Source organism: Callithrix jacchus, chromosome 14 (genome assembly GCF_049354715.1).
Source record: "Callithrix jacchus isolate 240 chromosome 14, calJac240_pri, whole genome shotgun sequence".
NCBI lineage: Eukaryota > Metazoa > Chordata > Mammalia > Primates > Cebidae > Callithrix > Callithrix jacchus.
Window position 1 is genome coordinate 41,536,638 of NC_133515.1, and position 7,337 is coordinate 41,543,974.

At 41.6% G+C, this 7,337-nt stretch overlaps 1 pseudogene; it reads left to right on the top strand.

The window, feature by feature from the left end:
• The first annotated feature begins 4,814 nt into the window (after nucleotides 1–4,814).
• LOC144579260 (small ribosomal subunit protein uS2 pseudogene) lies at nucleotides 4,815–5,828 on the top strand (annotated as a pseudogene).
• The last annotated feature ends 1,509 nt before the right edge of the window (nucleotides 5,829–7,337 follow it).

Consider the following 7,337-nt stretch of genomic DNA (forward strand, 5'->3'; position numbering starts at 1 on the left):
AAAACTGAATTACAGTTGTCCCCAAGTCAGGATGGGATTTATGAGAGCTAAGTGACAACGTTTGGGCTAGCATTCTTCTCACAGTGGCCCAATGAGTCTTATATCCATTCTGTGTTTATTTTCCTAGTTCTGGAGTTCATAGTAGAAGTAGAAATATTCAGCTACTGGTAGAAAAATAAACATTGTTCTCTGCCCCACGGAATAATTTCTATTATGGTAGAAAGGGTCAAGCCTAAGTCCTTGGAGATTCCTCTCCCTATCAAAGTTATAAACTAAGGACAATATCAGATTCCTTTGGAATTGTGGTGATAGGGTACCATAAAACACTTGAAATACTTGTAAGTAGTCATGCTTATCACATATCCATTTCACTCACCTGTTTAGTGTGTGTCTTGGAGAATTTTATTGGATTACCATAAGCTTAATCAGGCAGTAATTTCAATTAGAGTTGGTGATTCTCTTTACTGGAGAAAAATTAGCCCAGCACCTCATACCTGGAAGGTTGCAATTGATCTTGAAATTGCCTTTTTTTCTATCTCCTAATAAGCAGATAATACTAGAGGCAATTGCTTTTACCTGGAAGGATCAGTTATTTATCTCTATTTTCTTGGCTCAAGGTGGTCATAATTTGGTTCCTATGGACGTGAGTATCTCACCATCTTACTGAATATTACTTTGATCCAATATATTAATGACATTCATTCTGATAGGACCAGAGAGCAGGAAATAGCAGGTATTCTCTACTTTCTGATGAGATACATGCCTGCTGAAAGGTGGTTGTGAAAACCCACAAGAATTCCATTGTGTTCCCTCATGGAAATGTTTGGGAATCTAAAGCCCTGGGGAACATTAGCTGACACCTTCAAAATGAAAAACAAGTTGTAAAATGAAAAACACCCTGAATTCCTACCTTTAAGAAAAAGCAATGCATGACAGATTATTCTGGTTTTTTGGGGCAAAATATGCTGCATTTACTTAATAACCTTCTCTAGTAAACTGTAAGGGGGCCAGACTTCAAACGAACTGCAGAATAAGAGAAATTTTGGCTTGTTGAAGCTGCTTGGCACCCTGCTCTTATGACCTAAGGTATGAAATAGTCCTTGAAGTATTTGTGGCAGATTGGGATGATGTATAAAGCTTGCGAAAAGCCTAAATAGAAGAATCACAGCATAGTCCCTTAGGATTTTGTAGCAAAATAAAATTCTGTTGGGAAAATCACTATTCTCTTTCCAAGGCTATGGTTTGCTAGGGGCTGATAGAGACTGAGCACCTGAATATAGTACACTAAATGACTGTGAGATCTGAATTATCAGCATAAACTGGGTATTATCTGATTTACCATGCCCTGACATACAGTATGCCTAGCAGAACCTCATCATCAAGCAGAAGTAGTATGTGTACAATTGGGCTTAAACAACTTTATGAGGCACAAGTCAGTTAAATGAGCAGGGGTTGTTCAGTATTTCCAGTGCACTTATTTTTGACATTTTATAGACATTTTTAAACATACAGAAAAAAAGACTTGTCCAGTGAGCATCCATATACCTATCACCTAGATTCTACCATTATCATATTCTTTTATATATATATGTACATATATGTATACATATTTACATTGATATGAAGTCTTGTTCTGTTACCCAGGCTGGAATGCAATGGCACAATCCTGGCTCACTGCCACTTCCACTTACCAGGTTCAAGCAATTCTCTTGTCTCAGCCTCCTGAGTACCTGGGATTACAGGTGTGCAACATCATGCCCGGCTAATTTTTTTGTATTTTTAGTAGAGATGGGGTTTCACCATGTTGGCCAGGCTGGTCTCAAACTCCTGATCTCAGGTGATCTGCCCGCCTTGGCCTCCCAAAGTAATGGGATTACAGGTGTGAGCTGCCGTGCCCAACCCATATTCTTATATTTGTTTGTTTGTTTTTTTTTTTTTGCACATCATCTGTTCATTTTTCTATGTATTTGCAAATTTGTCTTGCTTTTTGGATGCCTTTCAGAGTAATCCACCTATTCCTCAAGACACACCTTTGGACTCTTGGGGTGTTCCTTGTGGCCAGCTGACTGAAGAGGAAAACCTTTAGCCTAGTTTATAGCTGGCACCAGACAATATTCTGTCAGTAGTAAGAAATGAACTCAGCAGCATTAGAGCCCTGCTCAGAGTGGGCCTTAAAGACAGGGGTGAAGAGAAATCTGCCCAATGGGCAGAACTTTATTGGTACATTCTATTTCCTCTTTGCCTAGAAGGAAAATTATGAATGTACAGTAATTAATGAGCAGTGGTTAATGGTCTGGTCAGTCAAACAAGAGACTTGGGAGAAACAGCTCCAGAGAGCAGGGGACAAGGGAGTCTGAGAAAGAGTTCTGGTTTCAGAATGTGAGGATATTTGTGTACAACATGAATACTCACCAGAAGACCTCCACAGGGGATGAGACTCTCAATAATTGAGCAGACGAGATTAGCTACTCTGGATTTCAGTTAGCCTTTTGCCCAGCTTGCACAATGAGTTTATGAACTAAGTGGCTATGACAGCAGAGATGGAGGCTATGCTTGGGCTCAATTCTATGGTGTCTCATCATCAAGGCCAACCTAGCTTCCACTACTGCTGAGTGCCCAATCTATCAGCAGCAAAGACCAATGGTGAGCACCTAATATGGCATCATAATCTAAGAAGACCAGCCACTCACCTGGTGGCAGGTTGATTTTACTGGATTTTTGTCAACATATTGCCCATACTAGAATAGACATTTATTTTAAATATGTATTTGTCTTGCTCACTTACCCAACATGCTTCTGTTTCAAACACCACCCTCAAAATTACTGGATACCTTATTCCTGGCCATGACATTCTGCACAACATTATTTCTGTCTGAGAAAGAAGCAAGGCAATGGGCTGGCACATACAGAAATTGCTGATCTTATCATGTGCCAGAAACAACTGAGTATACAGAATGGTTAAATGGGCTATTCAGACTCAGGTACTGAGCCAGCTGGAAGACAACTGGGGAAGTCAGGCAAGGGGAATGGGTGCTGCAAAAGGTCTGAACAGGTAACTATTAATAATATATGGTGCTGTTTCTCCTACAGTCAGAATTCATGGATCTGGGAATCAAGGGGGTGAAAGTGGTAGTGTTATTTTTAAATATTATATCTAATTACTCATACCATAGTTCAAATGTGTCCACAAAAAGTTCACAAGCAAATAAGAAAAAGAAAAAAAGTTCCCAAGCTGGAAATTTAATTAGTAAATACATTTTAGCAATTAAAGAGGTGATTTAGGCAGGTGCCTTTCAAGGTGATTAGTCCACGAAGGCTCTACCCTCATTAAGGGATTAATGCTGTGATTGCAGGAGAGGGTTAATTTTCATGAGAGTGGGCTCCCGGTAAAAACATGAAGTTCAGAAATTAAAAAAAATGAAAAACAAGAAAATAGAAATCATGAAGTTCAGCCTTCATCCCACTCTGCCTCTTGCATACCTGTCTTCTCATTATATGATGCCTTCCAGCACAGGATGACCCTCACCAGATGCTGGCACCTTGCTCTTGGACTTCCCAGTCTCCAGAACCATGAGTCAAATAAGTTTCTCTTCTTTGTAAATTATCCAGTATGTGGTATTCTGTTATAGCAGCAAAAATGGACTAAGACAACTTACTTACAAAATGTTTACTTCCTATTCTTTCCATTTTTTACTTTATTGATTTAGAGGTCTCTGTACCCAAAGAATTAATGTTTCCACGATTGGACAAAATAAGGGCTCCACTGAATGGAAAACTGAAACTGTCACCTGATCATTTTGTATTATTCCTCATGCACCTGGATTAAGAGGCCCAAAAGGGGATTACCATTTGGCTGGGGTAATTGGTCCAGATTATCAAAGGGAAATAGGAATACTGCTACAAACTGAGTGAGGGAAGAAAATGTCTGAGCACAGGCGAGCCTCTGGAATACTCCCTAAGAATGAAATGTTCAGTAATAAAATCTAGTAGAAGACTACAGTAACCCTATGGTTTGAATCACCCCATGGGTAAAATGGCTCAACTGCTGAGACACAGGCTGAGAAAAAGGGAACATGATGTCCACATTATAGCATTTCAGTAATGTTTCATATTCCTGGCTTGCGCCTGAAATCCCAGCACTTTGGGAGGCTGAGGCAGGTGAATCACCTGAGGTCGGGAGTTTGAGTCCAGCCTGGCTAACATGGTGAAACCCTGTCTCTACTAAAAATACAAAAATTAGCTAGGTGTGGTGGCAGGCGCCTGTAATCCCAGCTACTTGGGAGGCTGAGGGAAAAGTCACTTGAACCCAGGAGGCAGAAGTTGCAATGAGCCGGGATAGCGCCACTGCACCCCAGCCTGGGAGACAGAGTGAGACTCCATCCCAAAATCAAAACCAAAACAAAAACAAAAAAACCCACAAGATTTCTCTCTACATATGCCATATATTAACTTTTATATATTTTTTTCTGATTATAAAAGCATTATAAAAATGAAGCTACTAATGGATAAACTTAGCGTTTAGTGGAAATGACTCATCCAAAGAGAGACTTTGCCACCAGAAGTCAAGGGCAGGTTATGATCAACTTCCCCTCCGCCCACTGAAGCACATGGAGATGCCCCTTATTTTCTGCCCACCTAAGGCCCCCAGGAGCCAGCTGGGAGAGGAAATTAAATGTTCTCCAATAGGCAGACATCTATATCAGCTCCAATGAAATCACATTTATTCCAGTGTTTTATTCAGAATCTTTTGACTAGCCGTTCGATTTGATCTCCATTTATTTCATTCGACAGTGTTAACCAAACACCTCCTTATAAGCCAGTGGCTGTTTTAGGGACTAGGCATGCAGTAGTACAAAAAACATACCAAATCCCTTTTCACACTACCCAGAGAGGAGTCCATACAATGTTATTCTGGCTTGCCATCATAACTTATAGGGAAATGTTCACAATGTCTGGAGTTCTTAATGTTCTGCAAATGAAAGAGGAAGATGTCCTCAAGTTCCTTGCAGCAGGAACCCATTTAGGTGGCACCAACCTTGACTTCCAAGTGGAACAGCACATCTATAAAAGAAAAAGTGATGGCATCCACATCATAAATCTGAAGAGGACCTGGGAGAAGCTTCTGCTGGCAGCTTGTGCTATTGTTGCCATTGAAAACCTTACTGATGTCAGTGTCATATCCTCCAGGAATCCTGGCCAGCAGGCCATGCTGAAGTTTGCTGCTGCCATGGGAGCCATTCCAATTTCTGGCTACTTCTCTTCTGAAAACTTCACTAACCAGATCCACTGGCAGCCTTCTGGGAGCCACATCTTCTGGTGTTTGCTGATGCCAGGGCTGACCACCAGCCTCTCACAGAGGCATCTTATGTTAACCTGCCTATCATTGCTCTGTGTAATACAGATTCTTCTCTGCACTATGTAGATGTTGCCATTCCTTGGAAAAAGAGAGCTTACTCAGTGGGTCTGATGTGGTGGAGGCTGGCCCAGGAAGTTCTGAGTATGCACGGCACCATCTCCTGTGAACACTCGTAGGAGGTCATGCCTGATCTCTGCTTCTACAGAGATCCTGAAGAGACTGAAAAGGAAGATCAGGCTGCTGCTGAAAAAGCCATGACAAAGGAGGGATTTCAAGGGTGAATGGATTGCTCCAGCTCCTGGCTTCTCATTCTGAGGTTGCAGGCTGGTTTGAAGGTGTTCAGGTGCCCTCTGTGCCTATTCAGCAGTTCCCTACTGAAGACTGGAGCGCTTACTCTGCCCCGGAAGACTGGTGTGCAGCTCCCACTGCTCAGGCCACTGAATACATATGAACAACCACTGAACGAGCTTAAAGCTGTTCTTCTACAGGCTTTTAAGCAATGTGGAAATAAAGCTGGTAGAAAATAAACATGATTTTCTAAAATGAACAAACACAAAAATCCCTTCTCATGGAGCTTGCATTCTCATGGTGGGATGGGAGACAAACAATAACTAAATAAATAAAGTTGGGTGCTAATAAGTGTTAAGAAGAAAAATAGAATATGGGCAAGGGCATGGGTATGTTGGGTTATCAGAAAAGATCTCTGATAGATGGAGCATTCTGTGGAAGTATGTTCTAGGCAGTGAGAACAGCCAGTGCAAGAGCCCTGAGGTGGGAGTGTGCTCTGCACATTGAGGAACAGGGAGGAAGCCAGCATGGCTGGAGTCGGGTAAGCAAGGGGCATGAGGAGGAATTTAAATCTGGAGGTATTTCAGTGGAATTCAGATCATGTAGGCTCCTTGTAGACTTTGGTTAGGACTTTGGATTTTATTCTGAGTGTTTTTGAAAACGCTTGTAGCATTTTGAATACAGATATGAAATGCTCTGGTTAATGATTTAGCAGGATCACTATTACTCTCCTGTAGAGAATGATCTTGGTCTTTGACGCAAACCAGTTCCATGCCTCTATATTTCTTCATCCTCAGACATATAAAAATGCATGCTCTCCCCATTTCCTGCAGTAGCAGGGCTTTCATCTCCCTATTTCTGCAGGTCTTCCTCTTAGGCTCATCTTCCACTGTTGACCTCCTTTCTCCAAACCTGTGTTGCAATTGTAGGGAAACTTCCCTGCCTATATAGCCTTTCATTTCATCCCATCCTTAATTAACACCTGTCTTGCCCCTGAGGACAACTGTCCTTGCAACCTCAGCAGGCGAGGTTGACATGTTCCCATGTTTTACTTATTATAAAACAGAACCAGCACTTAGACTTACCTGCTCCCACTGACCCACTGGAAGCTTCTACACTGTATGGTTTAATGGGAAGCAGCACAGACTTTGTAGTCAGACTCTACTTGAATCCCCACTGTACCCCCTCTTACTGGCTGGGTTACATTGAGCAAATTATTTAACTTAATATGAGCCTTGGTTTCCTCACCTGTAAAATACATTAGATTATTTCTGTGAAGATTACGGGGACGATGACTGTAAAATATCCATTATAGTGCCTAGCACTCAAAAAACCATAGTCTTCTTTCCTCCTGTCCCTTTCATAACATATGACCTTCCTGTCACTTATCTGTATAGTGTGCAGGTAGAATGTGGCATTTGACTCACCTTCTCTCACAATCCAGACTTCGTCCCCATCTGTGATGGTTAATCTTAGGTCTCACCCTGAGCAGATTAACGAATGCCTAGAAAATTGGTAAAGCATTATTTTGAGGTATATTTGTCAGGGTGTTTCTAGGAATGATTAGAGTATGAATCTGAGTAGACTAGGTGGGGGAAGATCTGCCCTCAATTTGGGCAGGTACCGTCTAATTGGCCAGGGGACTGGAATGAACAAAAACAGAGGAAAGGCTAACATGTCTATCTGCTCGAGT